General features: G+C 39.7%; 1 long non-coding RNA gene across 1 annotated transcript; it reads left to right on the forward strand.

The window, feature by feature from the left end:
• Positions 1–6,289: 6,289 nt before the first annotated feature.
• LOC138014555 (uncharacterized) lies at positions 6,290–9,579 on the forward strand. The gene is made up of 3 exons (XR_011125327.1): positions 6,290–6,422; positions 6,689–6,929; positions 7,361–9,579. It is a non-coding gene; the product is annotated as an uncharacterized lncRNA (long non-coding RNA).
• Positions 9,580–11,395: the final 1,816 nt, after the last annotated feature.

Below are 11,395 nucleotides of genomic sequence, written 5' to 3' on the forward strand. Positions count from 1 at the left end.
TTTGAAAGTGTGTTTGCTTAACACCTGACTGGCAAAATTTTGAGCTTTGATTTTTATCCAAAGGCCGTTTACTTTGAGTGTAAGTTTTGGATTTCACGGTCCACCATTACTCACGTTCAAAACTGACTGATTGGACCTCAGACGGTTGGATCCAGGGAAAAGTGACGTCAGAGGCTCACTAGCTTAAAATTTCAGCGTGTGAACGCAGCTTATTATATATGCAAAGCGTGAGTTTAAAAGTCTGAAAGCCCAAAACCATCGTGCTGCATATTAATTCTGCGGCGTACACACGTATTGCATTCTTAAACTAGTGAGCCTTTGACGTCATTTTCTCCTCGATCCAGCTCTCTCAATAACATTATGTTAGTAATGGCGGACCATTAAATAAGAAAATTACAGTTAAAATAAAGAGGTGTCTTTTTGAAATCAAGGCTTAAAACGTGGGTCACTTAATGTTTTGTTAACATAGTTTTGAAATCCAAAGAAAAATATTAGTTGATTTTTTGGTCACAGGGGCACTTTAAACAAAACTTGAAAAAAAATGAAATTTACATTTCAATCGCCGACTAAAACATAAATAGATAATGTCAACCATTTTAAAATGACTTAACAGATACAACTTTCAATAAATATATTTAAAAGACAATGGTGATAATAATTTATGCGGCACACTTGCAATCTATCGGTAAACTTTTGCACTTAGTAACAGTAAAGTACTTGGCCTCTCGGAAACCGTACACTGTTTGACAAGAAGGTTTGACAAACATACCATTCGGCTTGAGACAAGACACATGTTCAGTATAACACTTGAACCTATCGACAAATTTGTTTCTACACTTATCCCATGTCCTCTCAATCGACTTGACGCACCAATGATTAGCTTGCCTGGTTGTGCGATTGCGCGCAAATGGTTTATCCAAGAATGTTTCTGGATCACCTGCAACGAAAACCCCCTGGCTTTTATTTTCCTCTTGTTGAAATGACAATTCCAAAAGTCCCATTGTATCAGTTTGGGAAGTACACAAGCTTGAAAAGCTTAAAAGAACAAGTATAGTTTTGGCAATCTGTTGAAGAAATGCAACACGAAAAAACGTTAATCAACATTGCTTGAAATTAGCGGTGGTCTAGTCGTCCCAGACCACCAAAAAGTTCACCAGGCAACCGGTTTTTGGTAAAATGAAAAGCCTGGTTGCCCGTGGAAAAAAGTAACGGACAACCCAACCAAAAATAGAACATGAATTGCATATTAATTAAGCAGCACCCGACTCACCTGTCAATATCCGATAACTGTAACTGTAACTAAACTGTAACTAAATTGTCGCAACCGAGCATTTTCCCGTGTTTGTGAGTATCTGTGGCTTTACAAAACACTCTCAGATAGGAAAATGCAAGAGGCAATATCACAAACATGTAGGCGAGGGAGATCGAAAATGCTAAAACTAAAAGAACTATGGAATGCTCAGGCTCCATCGCCATGTGATGTAGGGGGTTTCCTAATGGGCAACCAAGGATTTACAACGGCTACCTAATTCACGGGTTTAGTTGGAAGGTCTTTGAAACAGGGAAAACCTGGAACGTTTTTCAATTTCTAGCACTGGTTAATATAAAACGAACTAGGAAGCGAAAGGAAGGGTATAGAGTTCACTTGATTTTTGCAGCCATAAACTAATTAGTCTTTTGGTGGGATGACAACTTTCTCATTCTCTCAATTGTGGACATCAATTCGTTCATATTCTGGCGTAAATTCACCACAACGTCGTTACATTTGATTTATTGTGGAAAAGACAGTGTGGTCTCGTTGAAGGGCGTTGAATTTGCATCTAGCGCAGCAGTGGTTTTGCAAGGGTAAAGGGTAAAGTGTAAGGGTTAATATTTTGAACCAACCTTTTTACTTAAGTGCTTGGCGCACCATTAATTCCTATTACACCCTGTTGAAATGGGTGAGATTTCACTTAGTTAAAAGAGCCCAATACTTACATCCATGACGACGAACAGACGTATTTCTTCACTTTAGAAGCTGATCCTAAATTGTTCCCTTAGAAAAATTGTATTCTTCGTGTCTCCTTTTCTTCTCAGATTCTTCTCGTCACTAACGAGCACAGGGAACTATTTCCCCTTTTATAGAAGAAAAACGGGAATAATTTTGGGATACGCACAATTTTTAGATTAAACATCTTCTGATTCAGAGTATTTTCAGCGTTCGAAACCTCCCGTGAAGAAGATAATTTAGTTGGAAAGTCGACAACAGTAGATGAAAAAAAGATGTTATCTTGAAGAAGAGGAAAGAGAAAGACAGGAACATCACGAACAGTATTTGAATTACAGTTCTTGGATACTTTTATAAGCTGATGAGCAAAGCTTCGAGAGGTAGCCTCGCTCAACCTCAACCACTTATATAAATCCCTGAAAATCACTGACATCTGTACATGTAACGTAGTTGGCTAGACGTAAATTTGGACTCTACAAGTTGTAAAGTGCAACGTGATACAGGGTTGAGGAATTTAATTCCCCTGTTCCTGATCATGTCATCGTGCTTAGAGTTTCCTTTACGATTTGTTCTACGTCTAAGAGATAAGTAAAAACAGCTTCCTTTTTATCGCTTTAATTGTATATTTGTAGCTGCAGCGAGTTAATGTTCTTTATAGTAGAGAAACAAATTAGCTTGATTTCAAACATTTGCCAAATCACTTTTCTCCTGAGAAATCTATGAATTAAATTGACAAGAATTTATTTTATCTCGTAATTTTAATTAAGTTATTTTATTACATTACTTCATACCTACATTACTTGTTGAAAAGGGTAATTCTTGGTTTTCACCCACGTGACCTTAGTCCTTGACAACCGTCGTTAACCGCCATTGTGGAGCCCCTCGAATCGTAAACAGAGACGCATAGAGAGAGATGTGAGTGAGTTGTAGTGCGATGGTTCTCGGTATAATACCTGGCTGTGGAGTAAAATCTGGAAACAAGGAAGGTATTAGTCTATTCCGTATACCTATCGTTGTTGATAAGAACGGTGAAAGTTAAAAACAGCTAACAGAAGATCGCCGAAACGCGTGGATTTCACAGATAAGCCGAGACGACACGAAATCGAAAGACTTTGTTTCTGGGAAGCCTGCCTTACTCTGGGACAGATACAACGAACAAAGGACAATTTAAAAGCTTTCGCAGCGATTGACTCACGGTTTAATGTTAGATTTTAACTTTAAGTGTGGGGTTGGACTTATTTTGCTGAAATTGTCTTTACAGGTTTAGCAATTAAAGCTTTTGCGGTGATTGCCAGTAACGGCTTTTGCTGTGAACAGTTGTGTTTTATCCTGTAAAGCTTTCGCAGCGATTTAGCACGCGTTGGTTCAGGGTTTTAGGGTAAAAGGCGAGCGAGTCAGAATTTGTCGAAAGTTGGCTTTTTTGCGATAAAGCGTTTCTCGGCCGGGTTTCCACCGATGTCTTCCCAATTCACACCACCGAAGCGCTTGAACCCCTCGAACAAGTGTGCTCAATTTCGACCGATTAAACCACAACGTCGCCGAGAAATTCATCTTCGAAAATTCATCTCATTAAATATGCCCGATGCAAATGAGGTGCTCCGGTTTTGAATATTTAATGAGGTGAATTTAACTTGAGTATCAGGCGTTTGTGATACTCAGGTTAGCAAATGTCTAACTCGGAGGCGTTTTATTCGATTTCGCTGAAATTCGACAGGCGAATGCGAGGGATGGAGCGCCCAAATTGACTGAGTTTGAAGGAAATCGGACGAATTTCGAAGGAAAAAAGCTTCTCACCTTCTCAAGGTGAAGGACTGAGACTCTAATCGACCAAGTACTTTGACAGAAGAAGAGGGAAATCATCGAAACAAAGGGAATGAGGAGGCCTTTTCTTCTCATCTGGCGGCCATAGCAGTTAGCGAAGGTATTAAAAGAAATCCAACTGGAAACTGATACAGATAAGGTCGACGCCGAGTGTCACACTTCCGAGTCACCTTGGCCAGAAACAACAACAATCTTGCCCGCGATTTCCTTCCCTTGCTTAAACGGACGCAACGAAACCAGAAATCATCTGGTTGTACGCTTTCAAAATTTTGAAGGCCTTAAACTGCTTGTTTGTATAGTAGCTTGTCTCTAAAACTTACTAGGAAAGCAAGTCTGAGACTTCTAGAGGAGCCAAACTGATCGCTCCGTATGGCCGCTGGGTCTACGCAAACGACAGAAAATCTTCTTCAAATAGCGCTCTCGAACGTGGCTTTCGAGGTTTTTTTTGTGTAGGATGAAAGTACTGGTACCTCGTCGAGTGATTTTGGGTCGCTTTCTTGGGAAATATCCATTGGAAAGATGAATTATTTGAAGACTTCGAACGTGAGCGCTCAAAATGTCATACATTTCCCTATAATCAGGGGCACCAGAATGGCGGAAACCTAATTTGCATAAGGTTATGACGTCAGCTGAAAACCAAGAATATGTCTGAGAGCGATGAAAGGAAATAATATCAAGTCAATTAAGGAAATGTCTGTCATTGAACAACGTTAATCAACATATTTAATTGGAAAGTTAAACGAGACTTACTGTTAGTTGAAGTTTGACTTGAATTCTATTTCACAAAGAGTAGTAACCGAAGGTGTCTGACATGAAGAACGAACGTAGTCTGCCGAGAGTGACGTCACAAGCATTGTTTCAAATCCTCCTCCTCATAGTAAAGGAACATTTAAACACAGAAGGCAATTCCATAAAGAGGAGTAACCGAGGCCTGAGATATCGAGACAAGCACAAGGAGGGAAAGGTGGGCATGTCAGACATCTTTGGTTAGTACTCTTTCACTTATGTCCAGGCTTAATTCTAGATTACCAAATACTTCTAAACAATCAATCAACTAAGTTACGCTAAAGCTCCAAATGCTTCTAACAGTGTTAGCATTGCTACATGACGAGCTTCATGCGATTCTGAAATTCCCAGCAGGGCATGGTATCTAATTTCCGGTCTTGGTTGCTAATAACATTAAAACATCTGTCATTACCAGGTAATTTGCGGTAATGCAGTTGTCACTGCTTTAACCCCAGATGGAAAGCAGCTATCTTGAACAAAAAAGGGGAATGACGTGTTAAAGTAGTTAATATTATTATAAACACGATACCTTCTCGCGAAATTCAAAGATTTGGCCTGAGAGCATGGCGGCAAACGATCATTCACCGCCGTATTTTCTTCGGCTCAGTCGACTTTTCGGGTCTTCCCTTTGCCTGTCGAAACACTGGTATGCTGTATCGAGTGAGTGGTTTAGAAGGCCGCGAGATTTCAGTGCAGGGGCCCTGCTTAAAGATGAGGTGATGGAAGTTTCCATCTACGAGTTGGTCGATTACAATGGCGCTCGAGGGCTTCCGAGTTTGTTTGGGTCGACTTGGAAGAAGGACATGGTCATTGTGTCGACAATTTTCGGGATTGTGGTCAGAACATTAAGGAAGAGTACTCAAAATGATAAGAAAGTATTGTTCTCAATCTAATTTAAAGCCATCAAAGACGTGATCAGTGCCCTTCCGATCGAAGAATTGGCGGGAAGTAATCGCTTTCCCGCCAATGTGCCCGATACTCCTCCATCAAAGAATGGCTCATCATGCAGCTCATCATGAGGGGGGCATGGGGGGGCCCTAAACACCGCAACACCGCAAAAAAAATTAACGAACACCGCATCACCGCAAGAAAAGTCGACGAAACACCGTCACCGCAACAATTATTTTTAGCTACATGATTTTAACGTCTACACTTGACATAACACGTTTATACCTAAACAATTTTCTACGAAAAAAAAAAAAAACTCCTGGTAGCAGCGGTCAAGTTACTTATCAAATTACGTATTTATCAACGAAAACAGCTTCTCATTAGCAGCTTAATCGTATTGAAGATTAACTCGACAATGTTGGTCTGTATTTTATTACAAATTAAACACGATGGTACCTGCTTGTCATAAATTATCACGGATTAACGAAGTTTACGTGCTGAATTTAGGTCCGAGAAAGATCAAACAAGAAACCACAGCACCGCAAATGATTTCATTTCACCGAACACCGTAGCTTGAGAAACACAAACATCGCACACCGTTGGGTTTGCGATCACCGCAACACCGCAAATTGAGATTTTATTCACCGCATCACCGCATTGAAAAAACCATCAACACCGCAACACCGCAAATCCCCATGTCCCCCTCCATCATGTTTGAGAGGAAGAAATGCGTGGATGAGGTTCAGGACCGACTTAATTCAGTCGGAACTCTTCTGGGAAAGGCCTTTGGTTATGGCTTCCTTTACTGCGAGCAAGGCAGAAAAGATTACATCAAATATGTAATATCGACTGCCTTAATTAAACACCGTCGCCCAAAAGGAAGGTGCAAGGAAAGCGATACAGAACATGTATGAATTTTCTGAACATTGGTCGCACTGGGGTAAGTTTCTTTTCTCTCATTTATTGCCTATTTATCCTTTGGTTACTGTTGGTGATGATAATAATTTCATTCTTATGTTGTACTTGGATTGTGGGGGGGGGGGGGGGGGGGAAAAACAAATCTAAGTCAAATCACGGATTTCCATAACTGTTTGTTTCTTTCAGAATTTTCTTATACAAATAAAACAGTTTAATTTGAACTTGAATTAAATCAGGTTAATGTTCTGGGCTCATTCAGTCTTATCTATTTCCATCTCTTTTTCTTAGGAATCTACTGATATGGCACTCCACCTAACCACCAATTAGATGAGAGCCCAGAAAGAGCTTGTCTTTTCTGTTACAAGAAACCTCTTCAAGCTGGAGCCCCTTGCTGCAGAACTTCCAGGCTATGGGATCACCCTGAACATTTCTTTGATCTGGCAAATACGACAAAGCCGTTTGCATCAAAATATTCCTGAATCAGGAGTGTGTGAGTTCAACCTTAAACTTGATGGGCGACCTCTTGCAGGTATGACACAAGATAAAGTTTTTCTTTCCTGGTCAAATGCATAAGGCACAGGAATTCCAATGAAACTTGTCTTATTAGCAAGTTATTATGAGGCAGATTATAACTTTAATTTTTTTCTACCATATGACATATCATGGTAATTAGGAGATCTTCTTGATTCATTCAGTTCATGAGGATGAATGAACCAGAAATGGTATTTTATTGATTTAAAATTCCTTACAGTGTACACCTGCATGCAGGCAAGAGACATTCTTTCCAAAGGAGCATCCATTGCCATGCTCCAGTTCGAATGGCAATATTCACAATATTCACATGTAATGATTCCAATAATTAAATGGTTGTCTTCAACGTAGTTTGGTGATATTGCAGCATTATGATCGTTTGTGCAACAACACCGTGTGTTGACCTCATTATTTTTATTTCACTTTCAGTGACTGTTTGTTCTTCCCAGAGCAGCAGAGGAGCTTGGTCTATTTAGGCTGCAACTCTTTGAGAAACTGTTTTTTTTTTCCTGGTGCTCATTAGGAACAAAATCCTAACACAGAAACAGTAAGTCCTGAATACAATTTGTAACTAAAGCAATGTGAAGTTTAATTTTAGAGATGCAGTTGCACCTATACAGATACTGCATAGGTAAAACAGTTATTCAACATTTTGGACACATCAGAATAATAATTACTGTTACCTGTTCTAATTTTCACCTAACAAGTTATAAGCTATAAAAATTATATTATTTATTAATTTATTTGATTAACTCATGAATATCCACATGTGATAATTTTATTATTGTAAATGTGTGTGGGGTGTATAAACACAACAATGCAGGTCCCCAACAGGGCCTGTAACAACAGAGGTAACACTGCTGTCTCAGTCTGCAGAGTGTGCCCCCGCCCCCCAGTAGGTATGTTTCTTAATGCAAAAGCTTAGTTTACAACAAGAACATTATCTTTCTAGAACTGAATTTCTCCAAGCCATCTGTTTGAAGTACATGTATTTATATGTTGTTAGGTTTGTTCCTTCTGAGACAACAGAGAGGCTTGGTCTCTTTAGGCTGCAGCTCTGTGAGAGTTTCTCTCCAGGTGTTTCAGTGGAAATAAAACAAAGATAAGACTAATGCAATGTACTATCAATTTTGCTTGGACCCTGAAACAACAGAGAAGCTTGGTCTCTTTAGGCTGCAGCTCTGTGAGAGTTTCTCTCCAGGTGTTTCAGTGGAAATAAAACAAATATAAGACTAATATAATGTACCGGTACTTTCAATTTTGCTTGGACCCTGAAACAACAGGGAAGCTTGGTCTCTTTAGGCTGCAGCTCTGTGAGAGTTTCTCTCCAAGTGTTTCAGTGGAAATAAAACAAAGATAAGACTAATGCAATGTACTCTCAATTTTGCTTGGACCCTGAAACAACAGAGAAGCTTGGTCTCTTTAGGCTGCAGCTCTGTGAGAGTTTCTCTCCAGGTGTTTCAGTGGAAATAAGAAAAATACAAGGCTAATGTAATGTAATTTCAAATATGCTTGGACCCTGAAACAACAGAGCAACTTGGTCTCCTTAGGCTGCAGCTCTGTGAGAGTTTCTCGCCAGGTGTTTCGAGGGGAAATAAAACAAATATAAGACTAATATAATGTACTTTCAAGTTTGCTTGAACCCTGAAACAGAGAAACTTGGTCTTTTAGTTTGCAACTCAGAGAGTTTCTCCTCTTGCGTTTCAGTTGAAAACGTGATACAAAATTATCTGTGAGCAATGAAGAAGACTTCTAAAATTCCAAGTAACTGATTTCTTTTTAGTTCTCTTTCAGCACGACAGCAGGGAAGCAGACGGTCTTTTTAGCCTACAGCTCTGTGAGAGTTTTCTCTCCAGGTGTTTCAAAACTTAGAGAAACAAAAATTACTGTAGGGAACCTCACAACCAATAATTTCAGTCTCTAACTAACAACAAACTCTCCTTTTGGGTTGTTTATCCCGAAATGCATAGCTTTGTGAAGCTTATTGCTTTCTAAATTCTCTACATTAGAAATACAACGATGAACTTGATGTGATGGAAGGTGACTGTCAATTTTACATTTCGTCAAGAAAGTTACTTGCATCGAATGTAATAAAGCTACAGTTTTCTCCAGTGAATGATTTTAAAAATGGACTTTTCCGACAAACATTCGTAATGCTAGCATACCACTGGTGGAACTGTCAAATACTGGACACCAAATAAGTTCACACTCTCTAGTTGCTCTCCCCTGTCCAGTGCTAATGTCAACTTGAGAGCGAAGAGTGGGAAGCTTTGCTGTTGTCTTGCTCTTTGCGGCTTCCAGCGCAGCACGACCTAACAACTGGCGTTTGCTTGTGCTTATTTCTGTAGTGCCATTGAAGGATTTGGATAAGCAAAGACCTACAGTCAATTGTTCGCAGTGCACGTTGGGCATCTTCTAAGTTGTAGGTCTTAAATGATAGGCGGAGTGCTTTCTGCTTCCACATGGGCAGTCTCCATTGCTTGCTCTCTTTCACTGTGTTGAGGTGGGCACTTCCTATACAGGTGACTGAAAAAACCCCAGTTCAACATTTGTGAATGTAAAGTGGCACCATTTTGCTTCAGAAAAAAAATACAATGTAACATTAAGCTAAGTATTATATAAAAATAAAACTTCAAGAAGTCGCAAAACTTTGATTTTTTTGTTTGTTTCTTTGGTTTTGAACGGCAGCCCTCGAGCATTCTTGCCCGTGTTCGAGCTGCGTGGGTAACCTACGTGGTAAAAAATTTTAAAAACACTTTTTGCTTGAGTCCTTCTGTAAATAGCGCGACCTGAAACTCGTTACTTTACACCACTCGCGTGGTCAATATTGGTCAATTACCTTGCTCGTCGAAAGACAAAACTACCCTGTCGCTCTTACGCGTTTCGAAGGTCTTGCTGTTGATGCTTTGATGTATGAGAACGCTTATTTAATGTCTGGTGATTGTTTAAGCCTGGTTTTCACCGACACGAGCACAATCATAAGCATATAATAGCCTTAAACAAAGAGCACAAAGAAATCATTTGATGACGTAACAAATAGTAAGCACAGGAAAAGCAGGACGTTCGAACCGCTTAATTTGCTTCTTTAAACGGAGATTTTATTTTTAAATGGTAGTACTCGTAATGAAAGTAAAGTGAAGCCATGAAGCTAAGATGTAGTGAAGCTACGATCCTCGCAGTTGTTCTATATGTGATTCATTTCTTTTATCATTTCGTTCGTTAATGAAAATACTTACCAGGAACACAGGGATTGTGTGCAGAGTTATTGCATTACACCAATTCTGTTAACCATACCATGTATCTTTCGTGCCTTGCACGGTCTTTTAGAAGTCGAAGATGCACTTGAGGAGCTTGTTTACCCCCAAGAGAGAACTGAATAATTTTAGGTGCCTCATGTCCAGGATGCCTTGACTCAAAGTGGTTTTCGAGGGCCCTCGTAATTAACAACATATCCTCGAAGCAATTTCTTAGTTCTCGCTCCGTGTCTGTTTTTGGGTTGAACTTTGGTGTGTAGGCTTGGAGCCGGAACCGCATAGCAGTCACTTTGACAAAAAAGTGATAACACTTACATAGCTTTGCCTTGTGAACTATTTAAGACAAATTCGTCAATTTTAGCTATCTTATGTATTTGAATGTACCGGAAATTTAGTGCATGGGCCAATTTGGAAGGTGATTTTTTACGATTTGTCGAGTTTGCTGTTGAGTGTGCAGACGTATAACTTGTGTGAGTTTCATTCTTCCACGCGTCTCCTCAGCAGTTTTAATTTATTGCGAGCGGTGTCGTGTAGCATTACGCGGGCCGTTTGGGTTTTTCTTTCATGTTTCTGATTAATATCATTCCAGTTGAATATCCGCTGTTTGCAAATTTTCTAAAGTGTTGTAAGTAGTTCAATTGTCGCAGTTTCTGCATTTATGTTTTTTGTATCTTATCGTTTTATGTTGAAAACCAACTTCACAAAGAACTGTGAGTTTTTCTGGCTGTTTGCGTTAGCTATTATCACAATCTAGCGAAATTGAAAGTAAAGCCTTTACGCATTTCTTCGATCAAATATGCCATGGATTGTTCAGGGGTTTAGCCAGCGCTAAGAAGACGTTTTACGCTGTGTTTCTTCACCAAACGTGACAATATCTAGGTTTCGATGACATAAGAGAATTCCAGGAATCTGATTTTTCACACTTCTCTCGGTGACGGAGGTAAAAGTTGATGACAATTTACCTCAACAAAAAGTGCGGTCTCCTGCTGATGTTTTGCTGTAGAATAGCAAAACATCGGCAGGGGTCCACGATTTCAGAATCGCATGAAGCAAACAAACACTCATCTTGAGACTTTTCCAGGTAACTATCGCTCATGTTATGTTGTCGCAAAGAATTGTTGCTAACGCTAACGACATGGCTAGTATTAACGAGAGTTCCTTTTAAGGCCAGTGCGAGTCTCCCAAATTGCAGCCCTTGCTGCACATCCTA

The sequence above is a fragment of the Montipora capricornis genome, chromosome 8, assembly GCF_036669925.1.
Source record: "Montipora capricornis isolate CH-2021 chromosome 8, ASM3666992v2, whole genome shotgun sequence".
In the NCBI taxonomy this organism is placed as follows: Eukaryota; Metazoa; Cnidaria; class Anthozoa; order Scleractinia; family Acroporidae; genus Montipora; species Montipora capricornis.